Raw genomic sequence first — 22,505 nt, 5'->3', positions numbered from 1 at the left:
AGAAATTGGAGGAGTTTGCCTGCTCTGGAAATTTCTTTCTTCAGAAACCCCAATGGCCTCTCACAACAAAAGGTCTAGAAGGTCAACAGGATGTACCCATTCTAATGCAGACTAGGATGTAGAATTAGAATGTAGAATGTACCCATTCTAATGCAAACAATAGCCCTGTGGGAAGATTTCCACTCAGATTGTTGGTTAGTAAACTCCTGGATGCTCCTGGGTTATAATCTGAAATGGGCCCCTTAAAGCAGTGGCCAGGGAGAGACTGAAGAAAGATGGAGGCCACTCCAGGTCGGTAGGTGGCAGTTTTAAGAAGCACAGAGAACTTACACATGAGGCTTGTCTTAGGTGGCAAGATTAACAGACCCCAGGCCCTCCTCCCTTCCACTAAACCTTAAAGGTTTATATAGAGGTCATAACTGAGTTCAGTAAGGTATACCATGAAGGTGTTCTCAAAACCATATCTATCTCAAGGCTATATTCTTGGAGCAGCCTCTGGGTGCATAAAAGGCAAGGAGAATCCCCATTCCAAGGACCAGAAAAGGGGTAGGGAGCCTCACGGACCCACATCCAGCTCATAGGTCAGCGGGCAGCCATATCTCAATGATGTCCTTCAACATTGACCCTCCTCCTTTATCTCCACCACAAAACAGAAGCCTAAATATGAATGAATAATAACACTGCTGGACTTAAGATATTTGAAGGCCAGTTTTAAGGTCCTCATAAAATAGGCGAAGCTCTATGTCATTGGAAGGTAGAACCTCACTGATTAAAAACATAAAGCTGTATATTTTAAATTCTAAGGAAATTACTAAAAATACATGAAAGATGTATAAGTAATAAGCCAGTGGAGGAGGTAAAATGATATAATAGGTAATGTTCATTTAAGACCAAAAAAGGAAGAGCAAGATTATGCAAAGATTAGATGAAATGAGTAGAAAGCAGCTAGCAATTTGGTATATTTTTAATCCAACTACATCCTTAGGCACATTAACTATGAATATCTTAAATACAACTTTCTTAGGACTGCAATTATCAGATTGGATCAAATAACAAAATGCAGTTCTATATTGTCTATAAGAAATAGAGTTTATATATGATAAAGTTAGGTTAAAAGTAAAAAAAGATAGAGAAAACATACTGTGCAAACACTAATCCAGAAGAAGTGGAGTAGCTATTTTAATATCAGAAAAAGCAAGCTTCACAGTCAAATATATATATAATCAGGATTAAAAGATGCAACATTACATCATAACTAATTGTCAGTTCCTGAAGAAGACATCATAACCCTAAATGTCAATGTGCTTAATAACAGAGCATCAAAATAAAGAAGCAAGAATGGATGTTACTATAATGAACAGGGCAATATAAATTTAAAATTGGAGACTCCAACAATCTCTTCTCAGCTATTGATAGAACAAATAGAAAATAAGAGTTTAGAGTATTTGAATATTACCAACCAAATAGACCTAGCTGACATTTATACAATAGCCCACCTAACAACAGCAGAACGTTCTTTTCAAAGACATATTGAACATCCATCAGAATATACCACATAATAGGCCATTAAAACAAACACACGCCCAGTTTAAAAGAATAGAAATCATGGAAACTAGATTCTAATAACATTATGGAATTCTAATAGCATTATGGAATTTAATAATAAATCAAAAATATATCTGAAAAGTCCTCAAATAATTGGAAATTAAATATCTCAATGTTTAAATTTTTGAATTTAATACAAGTAAAAATGCAACATATAACAATATGTGCTATATAGATATAGTAGTGTTTTCAGGATATTTTATAGTATTAAATATTTATAGTAGAAAAAAGAAAGGGGCATCTGGGTGGCTTGGTCTATTAAGCTTCCAACTCAGGTCATGATCTCAGCGTTGTGAGATTCAGCCCTACTTTGAGCTCTGTGCTGGGTGTGGAGTCAGAAAGTTCCAGATCAATAATCTAATGTTCTATTTTAAGAAATTAAAAAAAAATAAGCAAATTAAATCCAAAGCAAGTAGAAACAAGGAAAGAATAAAGGCTAGAGAAGAAATTAAAGAAATTAAAAGCAGAAAAAAATAGTATCAATGCAAGAAAAAGGTTACTTTTTGGAAAGTTCGATGATAAACTTACAATTACAGTACTACAACAACAACAACAAAAGAATTTCCAGTAAAAAGAAGGAAACATTGTCAATATCAAGAATGGGAAATAAAAGGACAACAGTACCAACATTAGACCTAAGCTGAAACCATCATCTTCCAGGAATCTGCCCTATGGACAGCCTGTGACCTCAGTGCCATCACAGAGATGGATTTCAGAGTGATGGATTTGAAGCCTTCAAACAAGTCCATTCCTGGGAGTTGGAGGTAAGTGAAGAAAATCCTCCTGGCCACATCTTCAAAAGTCTCCATGTTAGATAAGCAAAAGGAGGATGGGCCTGTTCTAGAGTAGAGGAGATAAGAGAAACATAACTACCAAATCCAATCTGGTGTGTTTTATCAGATCTGGGATCAAATACCAGCAAGTGCAAATATTTATGAAAGATACCCAGTTGGATATTTGGGGCAAATTGGTATACTGACTACATGACATACATAATAAAGAACATCTTTGTATATCAAAGTTAAATTTCCTGAGTGTAATCATTTTACTGCAGTGGGATTGAATGTCTTTTATAAAAAGGAAATGACTGCTAAAATATTTAAGCATGAAGTATCAGAAACTTAGTCCCAAATAATAAGTATGTAATTCAAAATGTGTATTGTTGTATGTGGATATGTTTAAGTAGATAGAGATAAGGGATATATATCACAAATAATGAAATTTGGACACTCTAGGTAAAGGATTAAGAGTGTAAACTTTTAATTTCTGAAAGTCTTATATTTTTATACTAAAATTTGACTTAAAAATAAAGTAGTATACAATAATTTCTTATAGGCCACAGTTTAAGAAAAAAAAAAAAGTCAACCTACTTCAGAATCCTTTTAATTATTTTTAGTTATTGTAGTGCTTGAGTGCCTTAACCACTCTGTATTTCAAATCTTCAACTTCTGTCTGTATCTCATCCAAACTACAGGTGAAAGTCTTAGTAATTTTGATACTACCTGATGGTCTTATTGCATTTAGTTGGGGGTAAAATCCAGTTCCAAAATTCCACCCTGAGTATTAGCATTCTAAATATCAATTGGTAGCATAGTCTTTCTAGAAAGCTGAGCATGAGCCTCAGAAAGTAGCATTCAATTCTAGAAAGAAGTGAGGGGCAAAGTGGGGGAAGGCAGAGAAGAAGGGAGAGCCAATACAAATGTGGATTATTGAAAATCAGCAGAATACAATGATTATTCTCAAAAATCTATACTGACTTGGTTTCTGTTCCTTCTATTAGAAGGGAGAAATAAGAATGAATTTACCACAATTTGCTGAATCCTATTGTTAAGGTTTACTTCATGGAGACTTAACACCCACACACTTCCAGGTTGTGTAAGCTCCCTTATACCAGCTTGAATAGAAAAATCTCATGAGGGAGGGGGAACACGACACGGGCATTTTGCAAAGCACTGACAGACTGAGCACACATCAAGGTTCTTGTGGTCAGTTGGAGTTTATGGTCACCCTGGAAACAGAAAGGAGAGATACCAAGGTGGAGAAGATCTGAATGACTGAGGGTGCACATGTGTATGGAGAATCTGTGGGTGGTGGGGAGTGGAATTACAGAGCACTTTTTAGCAAGCAGAATATAGTGGAAGGGGTGGGATGTTTCCAAGATTATGCTGTAAAAAGACTGGTTTCCATTTTGGATGCTCTCTTTCACACTCTCTTGTATTTGCTCACCATATTGTGACATGTTATGGGACAGCCCTGTAGGAAGAGAGGGGAAAGGACTGAAGCCTGCCAACAACCATCTGAATGGGCTTACAAGTGGATTCACCCCAGCTTTTCCCCTTGAGTCTTTAACCGTGACCATAGCCCCAGCTGGCCAATGGCTTGACTTGAGACAGAGGCATTCAACGAAGTCACACTCTGATATCTGACTCTTAAAAACTGTTAGAAAACACATAGTTCTCAGGAGAGGCCATTAAGTTTGAGGATAATTTCTTCCGTAGCAACAGATAGTACACTATTCTATCTCATCCTCCTTTGTGGGCTGTGCCATGTTTTTCCCTCATGTTTGGAGCTTGCAGTTAGTACTGCATGTATAAAGTGCTCTTCTTTTATGCTTCCTCTAGCAACTGTAGCTCCGCCCTACAAGCTAAACTATGAGTCACATGACCCTCACAATATGTTGTCAAAACTTCCTATGTATTTTCTTACCACAGTTTGGAATTCTATTTTTCTATGGTTTTTTGACAAATGTCTGAGAATTCCTCTAAATAATAAGCTTCATGAGGCAGGGTTTTGTTTTGCTCTGTTTTTCACTCCAGCCTTGGTCATAGTACCAGCCACAGTTTTTGATTAGCGTGTATTCAACTAACATATGATTATATGAGAAGCATCACTACTAGACAAATATGGACATGTTTCAAAATTTACAGGTGCTTCACCTTGAAAATTCTAGTAGTAGGTAACAGAAATAAAAATAAGAAGAAATTTCATGGATCATCTGGAGATTTAATTTCACAACAAAAAATACTTTTCTGGGCGCCTGGGTGGCTCAGTGGGTTAGGCCGCTGCCTTCGGCTCAGGTCATGATCTCAGGGTCCTGGGATCGAGTCCCGCATCGGGTTCTCTGCTCAGCGGGGAGCCTGCTTCCCTCTCTCTGCCTGCCTTTCCGTCTGCTTGTGATTTCTCTCTGTCAAATAAATAAATAAAATCTTAAAAAAAAATAATTTTCCTAATGAGAACTAATAGTAAGATAAGAAATATATAATGAAAAAAACAATAATCTCTGTCTTAGTAGAACAAAAAGAAAATATTTAGAGATATTCAGAAATTTTTAGATATTCAACAGATAAAGCATTACTGAAAGTCTTAAAAGGAAACTAAAATAAATGAAAGTAAATACCTGTTCTTTCATAGGAAAAATCAAGTGTCTATTAGTCAGGTGATACACTAACATGATAACAGAGTAATTATATGAAATGTACATACATTTTTAATTTTCACTATTAAAATTAATTATGATTTTAGATAGAACTATCTAGTAGGAAGGACTAGGAGAGAAATCTGGTGTCAGAGAGCATTACCACTTGCTACCTACAGGACATCAAACAATAGGTTCCTCTTTCTTAGACTAAAAGTCTATCAAGAATGTGAATTTAATTAGTAGAAAATTTGATTTTTTTTTAGATAAAGATTAGGAGAAATCATTAAAGTTTGTATGTACCAGATCCCCTGGTAACTATAAAACAATTAATTTGTATTTCCTCTTGTTATTGTTATTATTACTATTACTGTTAGTATAGTTAGCAATTCTACAGCATTATCAAATCTGATTATTTCTGCTGAGTCTTTGAGTGGTAAATGGTAAAATGAGTACATACTGTCTTTGAATAGAGTCATCAGAATCCACTTGGGGATTTTTTTTTTTTTAAGATTTCATTTATTTATTTAACAGAGAGAGATCACAAGTACGCAGAAAGGCAAGCAGAGAGAGAGAGAGAAGAGGAAGCAGCTTCCTGCCTAGTGGACAGCTGGATGTGGGACTCGATCCCAGGACCCTGAGATCATGACCTTAGCCAAAGGCAGAGGCTTAACCCACTGAGCTACCCAAGTGCCCCCCGACCTGGGGATTCTTGTTAGAAACTTCATTTTTTGGGCACCACATCAGCACATTGTGGTAGAGGGATGGAATGCATATTTTAAGAAGAAACCCAAATTATTTTTCATTCACTCTCAAGTTATAAATTGTAAAGACTGGTATGTTAGCTTATGAATTAAAGTTACATTTTCTACAGGATTTGTATTCCACATTCAATTTAAATTCTAGGAAATATCTAGTTGCAATTTATTGGAAACCAATTGACTTTGTTCACTAGTAAAGTCCACATTTAATTTATTACTGTATTTTTCTTCCTTAATTTTTTAAAAGCACTTTTAATGTGGATACATTAATCATATCTTTGATTCAGTTACTGGAAAGCTGTATTTCAGAAAACTGGTATGTAATTTTATTAAAATTAATCATAATAAAGTTTAAAATAATCACATTTAAAATGTGCAACCCATAGGGATTAAATTTCAATGGCTATTTACATAAATGCAAATATAATTCAGAGAACTGTAGTCATACTGTAAACCCTGACTGCTATTAACTGTTTCTTTTGACCCTCACTGATATTACATAAAAGGGACGTAAGATTTTGGGGGCTTAGAGTGGCTAACGAAGTGTTAATTTCTTCTTTCTGAAATCATATTGAACTTATAAAATGACCACAAAATAAAGTAAGTAACCAAGAGGATTCCTTTGGAAGAACAAACTACTGAGATATTTCTGGAGGATATAAAACCAACAAGATCAAACTGACTTTACAGGATAAACCTAGTCTGAACCTTCCACAACTCAATATAGACAAAATGAAGAAATTTCAAAACACTGAGATTTCAAATCTTTCCAAATGCCTCGATCAAAAAACATGTTCTAGGAAACTAGAGGAGGGTGTTTTATAGTCAAGTATGAATATAATTAATACCATGCCAGTTACCTTTTATCATTTTCTGTAACTATAGTGTTTATCCCACAATAAATTTGCAAGGATACCTCTCCTTGCTAGGAAGATGGACGAAAGTAGTTTCTCAGAGAGGGTTTTGCATCTGGAGAAAGAAGGTGAGAGGTGCCCAGGATGAATTCTGACCATTACTGGAGGAAGATCTCTTCCTTCCCACTCAGCAGGAAAGCTGCACCTGAATCAAATGCACAACTATAACTGTAGCTAGAAATCAGCAAACTAAAAGTTTGAAAAAGAAAGACTTTTAATGTTTCAGTGAGAGATTAAAAAAAAAAAGCCAGTTAAACTATTCATATTGATCTATCTTAACTACTACTAAGAATTTATACAGAAAATCTATAATCACCTAATATTTGAGGGGAAAATAAAGGACACCAGCTGAAATAAATGAAAGAATCCATTAGGAAAGAAAATTAATCCAAAGAAGAAATACAATTAGCTTAATAAATATCTTCATTAAAGCTTGGGAAGTTAGCATTCCCACAAAATATAAATATGAAACTTATTAACTAACTTCAGAATGCAAAATAAATGTAAACACAGGCTTAACAAAATAGACAGTAGAGAAGAATATAGAGAAAATATAAAAGAAAAATAATTCTGATAAATAAATAGAATATTTTACTGAATTAAAAAAAGCAACTCTTTAGATTTATGGTGCCTTCATTAGAAACATTCAGAGGAAATTAGCAACCAAAATAATAATAAAATCCTACAAACTTCTAGATAGAAGGAATATTTGTAGTTTAAAAAGATCACATTTACCTTATGATATGATGAGGTGATAAAAAAATACTAATGAAGAGTCCTACTCTCCAAAAACCATAGCAACTTGGTAACTGTTATAAGAAAAAATATTGTAAAACCAATTCTATATCTAATTATAATTATAAAAACCAAAATGATAATACTGAAGAAAATTTAAAAATAGACTACATACATTTTTTTTCTAATTTCATGCTTTTATTGAAAATCCAGTTAGTTAACATATACTGTAATATTAGTTTTAGGAGTAGAACATAGTGATTCATCACTTATATACAACACCCAGTGCTCATCACAAGTGCCCTCTTTAATACCCATTTTTTAAAAAAAGACAATTGATCATATAGATACTCCCAGTAAAACTGAAAATGAATTCACATACGGCACCAAAAATAGACACACAGAGTATGTTTTAAAAAATAGCAAGACACACTTCATGTTACATTGTGATGGTTAATTTTATGTGTCAGTTTGACTGGATAAGAGAAGCCTTGGATAGCTGGTAAACATTATTTCTGTGTCTGTGAGGGTATTTCAGGAGAAGCCTAGCATTTGAATCAGAGACAAGCCAAGAAGACTGCCTTGACTATTGTGGATGGACATTATCTAATGCACTGAGGGCATGAATGGAATAAAAAGGTAGAGGAAGACTAAATTTACTCTCTGCTTGACTTGGGAAATAACTTAATTCAGCCAGAGAAAAAAAATGTTTTCTAGCTTCTTCAAGCAACAAACATTAATTGTCCATTTTGTAATTTACTATGGCTTTGCTTATGAATTTAAAAAGATACCATGCACCCATACAAAAATATACACATTTACACCTATGTAGATGGGTCTGTTGTTTCTGTGAAAGCTGGAATCAAAGGATGCCCAGGACTCTCAGACTTGCTTTTCTCACTTAAACAACCATGAATATGATGCCAGGAAGAACATACAAATCACATCTAAAACCTGTATAATATTTCTTTATTATTTCTTTATGTATATGTATTATATTTAGCATTTTTACCACTTAATAGCTTTCAGGTTGCCTGAAATATTTGTTTGTATATGTATGAGTTCACAGACAAGAAGAGATATTTTATTTTATTTTATTCATTTGAAATAGGAAATACTCATTTTATTTTATTTTATTTTATTCATTTGAAATAGAATGAATATTTTATTCATTTGAAATTTTTTTTTTGCTTCTTTTTTTTTTTAATATAAAATTTTATAGGAGGAGAGGGAAGAGCAGATTCCTCACTGAACTGAGCAGGGAGCCTGAGCCCAAGTTGGGAGAGGGTGATCCCAGGACCCCGAGATCATGACCAGAGCTGAAGCAGCTGCTTTACCAACTGAACCCCAGGTGCCCCAAGAAGAGATATTTTAGATGTTATGACAGATCCTTGGGTTTAGAGCTATGGTGGAGTGACGGGGGGTGGGGAGCGGCGGGGAGGAGTAGTGGAAAGGGAGAGCTCAGTCTTAAGACCCTATATCATGAACGGAGCCAAAATCAAGGGTTGGTTGCTCAACCAACTGAGACACCCAGGTACCCCTAAAGTTGTTTTAGACTTAGATATGGTTACTTAAATTAGATCTATAATTGGGAAAAAAAAGACATTTTTAAGAACTAAGGAAACAGGAATCATAAATATGAAACATATATTTCTAAAAAAAGTTTTTATAAGATGGGAAAGAGGAAAATGCAGAGAGGGGAGAAAGAAAAACAAGAATTTAAATGAAAATCAGACATAAGACCAATATTATTGATTATAATAAGTGATTGATTTAATTTTTGTATTAAATGAAAATTTTCTATGATGATTTATAAGTATACTATTATAATATTTATAATAGACACACCAAAAACATTTTAATAAACATTTAAAAATAATGTAATCTCCAGATACAGATCCAAAAACTTGAAGGGAGATTAAAGCAGTATCTTCAATATGAACTTTAGTCAAAATATGATTTATGGTAAAAATAAAACATCAAGGGTGTGGTTTATCTCCCAATCAGAGGGGGCCCCTGAGTGTGGGGAGATGATGGTGGTAGCGCTGGTGTGGGGGCCAAAAAATTTCACCTGAGGCTAAACAAAGGCATTAGAAGTTTACTGAATCCAACTCAAAGGATAGCAAGACATAAGAGGAGAGGCTGTCTTTAAGGAGGCAGTGCATGCGGCCTATTCTGTTTTGTTTTGTTTTTTGAGAATTTTATTTATTTGTGAGAGAGAGCACGAATGAGGGGAAGGGCCGAAGGACAGGGAGGGAGAGAACAGACTCTTTGCTGAGCAGGGAACATGACCCAGGGCTTGATCCCAGGACTCCATCATGACCTGGGCAGATGCCTAACCGCCTGAGCCACCAAGGTGCCCCATGGTAGGACTGTTTTTGAAAGGGGAAGATGAGGAAGTATGGCAATATATGGAATCTTCCCTTTTTTGGTAACTGTGCCTGGTTGTAAGTAACACATTGGTCAGTTAGGGCCTATGGATATTTTGAGGTAGGTGGCCTAATGGGCCTGTGTTCAGCCAGGGGGTGGGGGTAACTTTGAGCCCGTTTGCCTTGAACAGGTTTCCACTGGTCAAGCCTGTACATCAGAAATGTATATACAAATTAATATAACACACAAATGCATAAGGAAAGTATTTTAAAAAGTGGAAGAAGAAATAGAAAATGAACAGTTTCAAACTTGAAAACAATTTTGCCCAAACAGCAAAACAAACAAACAACTAATATGAAAAAAAATGAGATATTGTATCAAAATAAAACTTGTTTTTACTTGATGTTAAAAATTACTAGGGTGGCTCAGTTAGTTTACTGTCTGACTCTTAATTTTGGCTCAGGTCATGGTCTCAGAGTGGTGGGACTGAGTCCCTCATCTGACTTTGGGCTGAGTGTGAAACCTGCTTGGGATTCTCTCTTGCTTTCTCCAATGCTTCTCATTTCTCTCCCTTCTTCTCTCTCTGTCTTTCTCTCTCAAAAGGAAAAAAAAAATTACCAATATCTCTTCTCTATTTTAATCTGTAATATAAGTGCCCAATATGAATAACTATCTATTTAAATATCCATAGTATCTTACACACAGAGTAAGAGCACTAAGAAAAATCTCAATGAACTCAGATAAATGGAAATCATACAGACTATGATCCAATGAATATATAATATGATAAAAACAGTTCCCAGGCACCCATGTCTAAAGTAACTACAACTAAGAAATAAACGAGCTATGCATTCAAACAAGAAGATAATACAAGAATAATTCTTTTCCGAGTTTTGGATGGTAATCATTCTTTCTTTGTTATTATTATCACGCATTGTCTACCAAGATTTAAATGCACATATAGTTTTCAAATACAAATCTCTGTAGAACTACACCAAAATAATATGTACAAATAATAAACACAATAATAAGTTGTTTACTACAGCATTATTTATGGCAAGAAGAAACTTATAGGGCATTGATATCTAAAATAAGAACTGTGTAAGTCATTTTAAAGAAAAATAATAAGCTACAAGTTGTAAAGGATGTTTTACAAATATATTTTATAAAATAACATTTTGTTATAGAAATATGAAATAATGTGGTGTAGAAGTTATTATTTCAAAGTAAATAAAATTCTATAATATGTTCATTAATAGGTATGAATAGATAGCAAGGAGTTTTCTAAGTATAAGTTTCAAATTAGGAGATTGCTAAGTGGTGGTTCTTAGCTATTATTTCATTTCTCCCTGTGTTATTTATTGGTTGACTTAAACACAGTACATATCAGAAGAATAAAATGAAAGGAATTAAAACAATAAAATGAGTTGGAGGTCATAAAAAGAAGAATCAACCAATTATCAAAAGGCATATGTACAAAAAATTATACAAGTTATTGGCAAATTCTATCAACTGAAAAGATGAAATATAAATACATGATATTACTAAAAAAGAGAGGCTATAATATCAATCCAAAAGAAATTATAATACCTGGGAAAATTATTAAAATTTATACCAAAGTATTTCAAAAATTAAAGTTAGGATTATTTTAAATAGAAATACAATTTCTCAAGGTTGTTTCTAGAAAAAGAAACTTTAAGTATACTAATATTCATTAAAAATGAATACATAATCAATAACATGCATTCACAGAGAGCAGGTCATATGGTTCTTCCTACCGGTTAATTATAATAAATCTTCAAAAATTATAAGTTTCAAGTATTTCAGAACCTAAAAATATAACAGACCATTGCTTTGTTCTTTGACTTGCTGTAGAGCATAGAAGTAGCTAAAAATGGCAGTATTCATTCTTTGATTCTATAATAAGCCTTATAACAAAACCAAAAGACGATTACAGAAAAAAAATGAATATTATAGATAAAACTCACTTATACATTAGTAAGTTGAAGGAGGAAGTATATTTTATTTTATTTTTTTAATTTTTAAAATTTTTTGAAAGATTTTATTTATTTGACAGAGAGAGTCACAGCGAGAGAGGAAACACAAGCAGCAGGAGTGGGAGAGGGAAAAGCAGGCCTCCCGCCAATGTGGGGAGATCCACAGGCCTGGATCCCAAGACCCTGGGATCATCACCTGAGCCGAAGTCAATCGCTTAACAACAGAGCCACCCAGGTGCCTCAGCAGAAGTATATTTTTAAAAACACCACTACTGCATATATATATATATTTTTTTACTACTGCATATTTTTAAAATCAGAATACTTCAAGGGAAAAGAAAGCATTATTATAGCATTCACACGTTGAAGTACTAACCCCAGTAACTTAGAATGTGACTGTATTTGAAGATACAACCTGTAATTAGGTAATTAAGTTAAAATGAAGTCCTGAGGCTGGATCCTGTCTGACCAGTGTCCTTATAAGAATAAGCCTGGGACATAGAAAACAAAACAAAACAAAAACAACAACACTAAGGATATACTCACAGAGAAAAGAAGGGCACATCAAGTATCTGGCCATTTGCAAGGCAATGAACGAGGCCACAGGAGAAATCAAATGTGGGCCACCTTGATCTTGGACTTCTACCTTCCATAACTATAAGGAAATAAATTTCTATTGTTTAAACCACCCAACCTGTAGTATTTTGTTATGACAGCCCTAACAAACTAATAGGCATTATTTTTTATTTATTTATATTTATATTTATTTTTATAGATATGATTTACTTATTTGAGAGAGAGAGCATGAGCAGAGTGAGGAGCAGAAGAGAAGCCGACTCTCCACTGAGCAGGGAGCCCAATCGAGGGCTCCATCCTGGGGCTCTGGGATCATGACCTGAGTTGAAGGCACTTGCTTAACCGACTGAGCCACCCAGATACCCCTGCATTATTTTTTTAACACATGTGATAGTTGGATGCATTAACTTGGCTAGGCTGTATGCATCAATTGTTCAAACACTGTGAGTTATTTTGTAGATGTGATTTTTTTTAAGTTTATTTATTATTTTTTTTAGGAATCTCTACACTCAGTGTGGGGCTCAAACTCCGAGCCCCCAGATCAAGAATCACATGCTCTGCTGACTGAGCCAGCCAGGCACCCTGATGACTCTTAATTAAGAATAATATTCTTTAAATCAGTGCACTTTAAGGGTATTATCCTAGACAATCTGTGTGGGTCAGATTCAATTAACAGAAAAGCCTTTAGAGCCTTGAGGTTTCTTGGAAGGAAGAAGACATGCATAGTGTGGACTGCGGCTATAGCTCTTGGCCCAGAGCTCCAGCTTGCCCTTTCAGACAGCCTGCCCTAGGTACTTTAGACTTGCCTAGCTCGCCCCCAACTGCTGAATAAGCCTACAGTTTGCAATAAATGTACCTTTCTGTATTTTCCCGTCTCTCTCATTCTCTATCTCTCTGTATAGCTATTCCTCTCTTACTCTTTCCATCTCTATCTTCATATTTATATACATATACTTTAGAGTGAAATATCTGGATACTTGGATAGGTGTATATATATTATATATTAATAGACCATGCCAGTTTTCCATGGTCTATTTTTTCCATTCCAAAAATAATGCAGGGGTATCTGGGTGGCTCATACCTGCGTGGTTATACCTGTGTGTGTGTGTGTGTGTGTGTGTGTGTGTGTGTACACATCTCCTACTGGTTCTGTTTCTGTGGTAGGAATGACTGGATTTTGTGGGGAGAGGGTTGGAAGGAAGAATAGTTTTTAAGTAAGTATTAGTTCCCTTAGTTTCCTGGGGCTGCTGCAACAATTTACCAGAAACTTGGCTTAAAACAACCAAAATATATTCCTTATATTCTCTCATAGTTCTGGAGGCCAGAAGTTCAAAAACATTGCCTCACTTAAGCAGAATCACAGCAGGAGTAGGGCCACACTTCCCCCAGAGTTCTAGACAAGAATCTGTTCCTTGAATTTTCTTGTTTCTTTTTTTTTTGTTAAATTTTTTTTTAAAGATTTTATTTATTTATTTGACAAACAGAGATCACAAGTAGGCAGAGAGGCAGGCAGAGAAGGAGGGGGAAGCAGGCTCTCCACTGAGCAAAGAGCCCCGATGTGGACCCCAAGATCATGACCCCAGCTGAAGGCAGAGGCCTTACCCACTGAGCCACCCAGGTGCCCCGAATTTTCCTGTTTCTGAGACTACAGGCATCCTTTGCATCTGGTGCCACACACCAGTCTTTTTTTTTTTTTTTTTTTAAAGATTTTATTTATTTATTTGTAAGAGAGAGAGAGTGAGAGCGAGCACAGGCAGACAGAGTGGAAGGCAGAGTCAGATGGAGAAGCAGGCTCCCTGCGGATCAAGGAGCCCGATGTGGGACTCGATCCCAGGACACTGGGATCATGACCTGAGCCGAAGGCAGCTGCTTAACCAACTGAGCCACCCAGGCGTCCCAGCCACACACCAGTCTTCAAGGGTAGCATCTTTAAGTCTCTCTGCCCTGTCTTCACAGAGCTTTCTCCACGAGGTGTGTAAAATCTGTGCCTTGGTGCCTCCCGTACAGGGAGTGATAGCACTCAGCACACCCGGTATAAACCAGGAAAGCCTCCCCTCTCAAGATACTTAATTTAATCCACATCTAAAATGCTTGTGTTTTTCGTTTTTGTTTTTGTTTCTCAATTGTTAGGTCGTATTCACAGGTTACAGTGATTAGGATGTGGATATCTTTTAGGAAGTCATTTTTCATCCTACTACAAAACAATTTTAATTTAATAGATACGCAGAGAAATAATGCTTTTATTTTAACTGGTATTGGAAGATAATTAATATAAGTAATATTTACATTCAAAACATTTCTAATCAAGATCCAAAAGGATTAGAGAGAAGTTTCCTCCATTTGAGAATGTGTATTTATAGGAACTATAGCCATCACTCTTAATGAATGTACTGTGAAAAATAGATAATGCAAATGAAGTCTTTATAAATCAATGTATAAATAATAATTGTTAAAAATTCACTGATTCTGTGGAGCTTCAAGAATGTCAATGTCTCATTATTATGAAATTGTCATAACAAATTGACAGACTAGGAAGGCCATTATTGAGTATAGCAGTAAATAAAGAATAATCTTTTGTTTTTCAGAATTAGCTATGAAAATGAACAAAACTCAGTGTTATTAGTCACTAAAGAAAACTAGAAAAATATCATTTTGCTGGTCATATTTTAAAGTCTTTAAGTTACTCTCCATCAGGCCTGGGGAACTGGAGTTCACTGGTTATAGAAGAGATTCCCATCGGAGAGTGGTAAGTAAATAGGTAGATAGATAGATTATTATCATTTTTTCAAATAGGAAACGAAGCTTTCACGCTATTCATTAATCTTATTGAACTGGCACCTGATCCTCAGAGAAATGGTCTCAATCTCATTAAGTCAAGGCAGCTACCATTCCAGAGAAAATAAGCAGAGAGGAAAAAAAATACTCTATTTATAGGAGTTTTTTAAAAAGAATGTCCATCAGAAACTCTGTGGCTCGAACATGTACAAAAATACATCTATTACATTTAACTGCAACGGGGCAGAGTGAATCAGTTTCCCTGTTCTGAAATGTTAAAGGGCAGACATTTCATTTTATTTCTTCCTGGCTTCTCTACATTAAAAAATGATTCCGTTTTTGACAGACTGCGGCTGTAGATGGCCTTGTTACGGTGCACGGCCATCCTGGTGAATGACTCTGATTACTCTAGATCCTGATGCTGTGAAAATCATGTAAAAAATATAAGAATGGTTTCTTTTCCTTAAAAAAGGAAAATGCCAGGAAGTTCTCTCTTAAAAGAATAAAAAACTTCCTTCTATGGAAAACATTCTTATTTTATTAGTAAAGGCTTTGATAAGGAGCTAATAATTGTGTTATTTCTGACTCTCTCTTTTGCTAAAATTTACCTGAAATTGTATGTAAAGTACATAATTTATTTTTAATTCTTCAGAATCTTTAAGAAGTTGAGTTAGAAACTTCGAAGTAGGAGACCAAAAGTCAGTAAGATATATGATGTTGATTCTTTTTGTGTGTGTGTGTCTTTAAAAAAAAAAAATTATTAACGTATAATGTATTACTTGTTTCAGGGATACAGGTCTGTAAATCATCAGTCTTACACAACTCACAGCACTTTCTTTTCTGAATGGGCAGGTGGGTAGAGTCAACTCACTTTAAACTCCAAGCTGTGTTAGAATGTGTTAATCCAAGCAAATTCAGGGGGTTACCAACTAGTAAGGAGTCAAATAATATCAGTGGACTAATCTAATGTGATATTGATTAACTCCCTTATAAAGATGACAAACTATAATTTAGGCCAGTTCTCACCTAAGCAAAATTTTATACACACACACACACATATGCATGTATAATACATACTTTAATATTGTGGTTGAATGCTAGTGAGAAAAATAAATTTTGAAATATTATAGAACTATTTGTAAATACATAGGAAAAGTACTATCTTTTCTTTCTTAAGATTTTATTTATTTATTTGACAGAGAGAGAGCTCAAGTAGGGGGGGGTGGCAGGCAGAGGGAGAGGGAAAGGGTGAAGTAGGCATCTCACATCATCAGGGAGCCCCCTACTTGGGGCTAGATCCTGAGACCCTAAGATCATGACCTGAGATAAAAGCAGAGGCTTAACAGAATGAGTCACCCAGGTATACCCAGAATACTATGGTTTCTTAAAGCTATAATCAGAAAAGACCAAGGACATATGATTATTTAAATATCCACAAATGAAAATATTAAGAAAATTCCTGAATTTGAATGTCTAAAATATATTATATAATTATATCTGCTTATGTAAGGTATTATTAAGATATGCTGAATATGCTAAAATCATTGGTTTTATAATTTAAAAATGATCTGTGAGGCTATATAGAAAAAGCTCTCACCATACATGTGATGAGGAATGCCGAAGCTCAGGAGTAGAAAGGCTACTTCAGGTCTAGACAGGGATGAAGAAAGGCAAGCAGAATGCAATCTTGGCTACATTGGATGATATAATGCTTATGGGACTTAAGACAGAGAGATATTAATTAGTATCAGAAGATTCAGTAAGGCTCTTCTGTGAGGAAGCAAGCATCTGAAATGGAATTTGAGGGGGACAACAGCAGAAGACAGGTATTTGGGTAAAGTAGGACAATCAGTTGTAGAGTACAGATTAGTCAAAAAAAAGAATTACCTATATGCAGAAAGCATGTTGGGAAAGTTAAAATAACTGTGAAGAGAACTTTTTTTTTTTCCTTGTGGATTCTGCTTGTTATAAAATGTCCCTGGGAAATTACATGTTAAATTAAAATTTTTATCACTGGATAGGAACACAGACTAATAATGACCACCAACATACTCTGCTTTAATGTCAGCTACACCACATTCTAAGTGTTTCTTCTGCATTATTTATTTAATCCTGACAGCCAATATAGAGGTATTACCTCCATTTTATAGATGAAGAATAAAGACCTACAAGGGTAAATAATTTCTCAAGGAAATACAGCCAGTAACAGGCAGAGCTATTAATTGAACCCAAATAGCCTGGTCCTTAATTTGTGTTATTAACAATTATACTACCAACCGCTTCTCCAGTTTTTAAGTGTGATGTCCTAGAACAAAATGACATCACTCTAAATTCTCATTTTTCACAGAAGAGTAAGATTCAAGCTACATCATTTAAATATAGAAAAAATATCAAGGTTACTAGAAATCTTATAAATATGCTTAAATATTTATTCTTAATACTTTTCCTCTGTTATTTTCTTAACCCTGGATATGTCTCCTTTTTTGAAGAGCGGGAAACACGTATACAAGTAAGCTGTTTTTAAAAAATTCATCATTCCCTCTCCAATTATATAGATGTTTAGGATAAAGAGCAGAGTGGTTGCTGCTTGAATTCTGTGAAATAACACAAAACGAAGTCTATGAATAAGAATAAGCAACCTGAGATATATATACGATGCATACCATATACTAAGGAATATATGGATTTGGTTCAAATTACACCATTCTTTCTTTTCTGATCACGGATTGGAATATTTTTGTTCATTTATATTTAAATCTACTTTACAGAAATATATCATTCCATGAAAAAGCACTTGAATCTACTCAGCAGTCAAATTCAGAAAACTCGGCAAAATGTGCATACAGTGATTAAAAAAAAAAATTACCCAAGACTTTTTTGAACACAGTCACAACAAATGTTTGGGTTCTGAGTACATCTTTGGTAATTGTTTACTCTGGTCATCCTGAGATCACTGACTTTTAACTATCTTCTGAAATCTGGTGATTATTTGTCAACTGCCCAACTTGTTCTGAAAATGTTAGCTCTCAGGGGAAATCGTTCTTCAGACCTCTCGCTTTCTCACATTAGACTCTAGCTGTCAATGCCACAGTATGTATATTCCTGAGAGAGGACACAAGGATTCTAAGACTTCTCCTAATTAGATAGAAAGGGATATCAGAGGGGGGGAGAGAGAGAGGGAGAGTGAGAGTATTATTTTGACAGTTAAAAGGGCTTTTCCTCTTAACTAGTACAAAATTGTTCAATGCTTGAACTAATTTCTCTGTTTAAGGCAATCATTTTTCAAGTATGGTTTCATTTTTATTATTTATTTATTTATTTATTTATTTATCTATTTATTTCCCGTTTGTTTTTTATTGTTATTATTCCCTTGGAAAATATGTTAACATTTGCTTGCTGCGCTTGCCCTCGTGTTCATTTTGTTCGTTTCACCCGATTTACTTGGTCTCCTATGTAAAAATATCCAAATGCATACTCATAATCTTTTGTGAATCTTCACCTTAATTATTGCAACATGTAAAGAATCTAAGTGATAATATTTAATAAATGGAAGCAGGAGTCTCTTCGACAAAGTTCCATTTTTTTGTTGCTTTAATGACGTAACACATAATTTATCGTGAAGATTCCCAATGGTCTGTTTTTTCCCATGAACTGCATGAAGTTAATTTTCAATGTAATGCTCTTTCATAGTGACAGAAGAAATGGCAGATCCTCAAATGCAATTGGTTTCTGGAGTGAAGTCTTGTCTATTTAGAACACTAGTAACTTAGAATTCTTATTGGATAGGAAAAGAAAGCAGTAGTATAGTAATACACATAGCTATTGATAAATTAACTCATTTCTGTCATATCCAAGATTATTTGAGGTCCTAATCAACCTTCCCCCTCACATCTGTCTTAGAAATCCATCCATATGATTTACATGATGTTGTTTTTCATTTGTGTTTCTAAATTTTTTTAAAATGTGATTCTTAATATGCTACTTTTTTACTTAACTATTGGAATCATGAAAGAGAAATGTAGAGGGTTTTCCCCCCAAAGTGTTATATTAAATAATAATAGTATCAAAACCAAAATAAATTAGCAACTTGAAAAGCTTGTCTTCACCACTTTTATCAGATCAACTTATCAGAAATCAGTATAATCAATACACCTGGATACAGTTAATATGGACTCTCAAAAAAGAGAGACTTCACCTATTACTCTACCCTGCCTAATGTATACACAATATCATTTAAACATTTGACTTGTATATCTCTAATACTTTCACATGCATGGAAGAGATACTGTAGTGGTTTAAGTCCAAGCTTTTGGCGCCACTCCTGACTGTCACTTCCTAATTTTGTGGCCTTAAACAATTCACTTCAACTCTCTGGGCCTTGATTCCCAACTCTACAGTATGGGAATAATGGGAATAATGATAGGACTGAACACACTAATTCACATGAAACACTTAGTCTGTCAGTATAGATATTATAAAGTAAAAAAAGTAACTCCATCTTACTCATATTTTTTTAGCATGCATGTTTGCTTATTTGGCACTGCCTGTCGTCTTACACTTACCTGTCATTGATAAATGGAAAGAAAGCATTTTCCATTTGTCAGAAAACACACATTCTCATTAAAATTAGAAATAACATATAGATAAGGTTCAAATTTTGTTCTAAGGGTAAGTTTCAAACTTTATTTTTGTTTTCTTTTATTTCATAATTGTAATTACACTTAACACATTAAGGGAATGTTTTCAACTTGACTGTAGCTACTGATTTCATTTTTCTTTGCAGTTTATTTGATACATTTTTTTTTTCTCAGAAAACACAGTAAGTGTTTACATTTAAATAGCCAAATACGGGGCGCCTGGGTGGCTCAGTGGGTTAAGCCGCTGCCTTCAGCTCAGGTCATGATCTCGGGGTCCTAGGATCGAGTCCCGCATCGGGCTCTCTGCTCAGCAGGGAGCCTGCTTCCCTCTCTGCCTGCCTCTCCGTCTACTTGTGATTTCTCTCCGTCAAATAAATAAATAAAATCTTAAAAAAAATAAAAATGAAAAAAAAATAAATAGCCAAATACACCATTCATCTTGTCAGGCATGTCTGGGAATTAAAGATGATTGTGCCTATTGGATCCTCTTCTGTTAGCAGCTGGTATAAGACTCCCGTTGGTATAAGACTCCTGGTATAAGACTCAAGCTTGAAGTTGCAGCTTGAAACAGGGAACTCCATGGGATCAAAAGAAATAGAAGCCAACAAAGAGGGTTAAGTGTCTTTAATGGCATATTCTGTTCAAGTGAGAGTTGGCCTAAATTACACTTTGCCATCTTTATAAGGAGTAAAGATGTTAACATCACATTGAATTCGTCAACTAATGTTATCTGATTTCTTACTGGTTGGTAACCCTCCAAAGTTGTTTGGTTCACCTATACCCTTAACACATTCTAACACTGCCTAGAGTTCAAAGTGAGTTGCCCCTTCCCACACGCCCCTTCAAAAAAGAATCAACACCACACATCTCACTGACTTTAGGTCTCCTACTTCAAAGTTTTTAAGCCAACGTCTTAAAAATTCTCTGACTCACCAGTTAAAAGATCTATGAATAGACTCATATAGGCTTTAGGGTATCCTTGTGGGTCAGAACACGGCTTTTATTTGAAGTTTCACTCTAACAGACTGAAAGCAGAAGGATATAAGTACCCACCACCTCACCACCCATTTGCTCTACTTTCCAGAAATACCTGGCTACTTGATGAAGAACTCAGAGTCTTAGACCTGGAGCTATATAAAAGAGGCAAAGTGGCTCAAATAGGTGGCTTTGGAGCCTCTGTCCTTGTCAAAGAAGTTGAGGGAAACAGGTCTGGAGACTTGTTGCAGGAACACAGGCATCCATTTGGGGTATTATACATAATGTAGGCATTCCCTTAAAGGAGAAATCACCTCAGTGATCCTTGTTAAAACATTAACAGGAGTCTCCAATACACATCTCCTCTTTAAGCATAAAAGGGAATCTGTTTTGCCCCTTTTCCATTAGTATTGGTACATAAACTTCAATGTAATATAGAATTGTCTTTAAATACACACTTTTCACGTATTCATATATTTCTCATTATAATACTATTCTCTTCAAATTCATTCTAACATTGGGATAAAATTAGTTCAATGTTGCTGAATATGGTTCCAAAAAAAAAAAAAAACTAGTTATGCAACCTAGGGCAGCAAGATTCTCATACACGTTTCTTTTCTGGATGTGAAAAGTAATTAATTATTCCATAAACTCTTATACTTCTGGAATATGACTGCCCTGAACAACCCTGTATTTTTCTGCTTCTTATTTTATCCAATTTTGTGGGGGACTTTTGAAATACAATTTATGTGCAGCCACACTTTATTGCATTTTCACCATTATGAGATTAAAAGGCCAATATCATTTTAAAGGTCGTAACTGACAGGTTGTTTGCAATATTTTTATAGCTCTGCAAGGAAAAAATTAATTTGTTGCATCTGTTCACACTAGAAAAAAATTGTCTTTGGAAAACATACTTGTTAAAGTCTTTCTTGTAATAAGGACTCCTAGCTTTGTTTTTTTGTTTTTGTTGTTGTTGTTTTCAGCATTGCCTACAGTCCCAATAATACTACGAGGGTTAAAATGTGTTTAATTAATGAAAGGCATAAATTCTATGCCTCATATAATCATAGGGTTGTGAAATGTTTAAGTTGTTTTCTACTCTACCCTCACCCTTATCTCATCTAACTGTCTCAGAAACATGTTTTAGACTTAGCTTCGTAAAAAGGAGGGTATGAGGTGAGTGTTAACATGCTCAATGTTTATTGCCGGAATCAAATCCAAGCATGTGTGGGAAAAGTGGAATAGGAGATAAAATGTGTTTTATCAAACTGAACATAATTTCAAAGAAAGCAAAGATAATTGCTCGGTTATGGGACATCTCCATGAGATTACTCAGAACCGCTGCTCTCAGATCAGTTCTTTGATCGAAGAAGTGTGACATTTCTCTGCTAGTTGCTTCCCATCTTCTGTCTCTTATGAATGAAAATATTTGTAAGACATTAGGTCACCTGGGGCGGCTGGGTGGCTCAGTGGGTTAAGCCTCTGCCTTTGGCTCAGGTCATGATCCCAGGGTCCTGGGATCCAGCCAGCATCAGGCTCTCTACTCAGCAGGGAGCCTGCTTTCCCCTCTGTCTCTGCCTGCTGCTCTGCCTACTTGTGATCTCTCTCTGTCAAATAAATAAATAAAATCTTAAAAAAAAAAAAAAAAAGACATTAGGTCACCTGAACTGGGCCACTAGGAAGGCAGAAATTTTCAGGTGGACTCAAGTGCAGTTCAGTTGAACTGGATGCTAAAGTTGCTG

At 35.1% G+C, this 22,505-nt stretch overlaps 1 protein-coding gene across 3 annotated transcripts in view; it reads left to right on the top strand.

Moving 5' to 3' along the window:
• Positions 1–203: 203 nt before the first annotated feature.
• The window catches only part of LOC309861440 (large proline-rich protein BAG6-like), a 44,535-nt gene continuing 22,233 nt past the window's right edge, over positions 204–22,505 (top strand). The window contains exons 1-2 of one of the 3 annotated variants that reach the window (XM_082724337.1): positions 204–291; positions 2,266–2,369. The gene's annotated coding sequence lies outside the window, so the exon portion shown is untranslated. Of the gene's footprint in view, positions 296–2,265; positions 2,370–22,505 lie in introns of all 3 variants that reach the window. The other 2 variants (XM_082724338.1, XM_082724339.1) reach the window with 2 other exon arrangements.

Source organism: Mustela nivalis (genome assembly GCF_964662115.1).
Source record: "Mustela nivalis genome assembly, chromosome: 3".
Classification (NCBI taxonomy): Eukaryota; Metazoa; Chordata; class Mammalia; order Carnivora; family Mustelidae; genus Mustela; species Mustela nivalis.
Note: the sequence above shows the minus strand (reverse complement) of the source record. Positions and strands in the feature narration are given on the sequence as shown.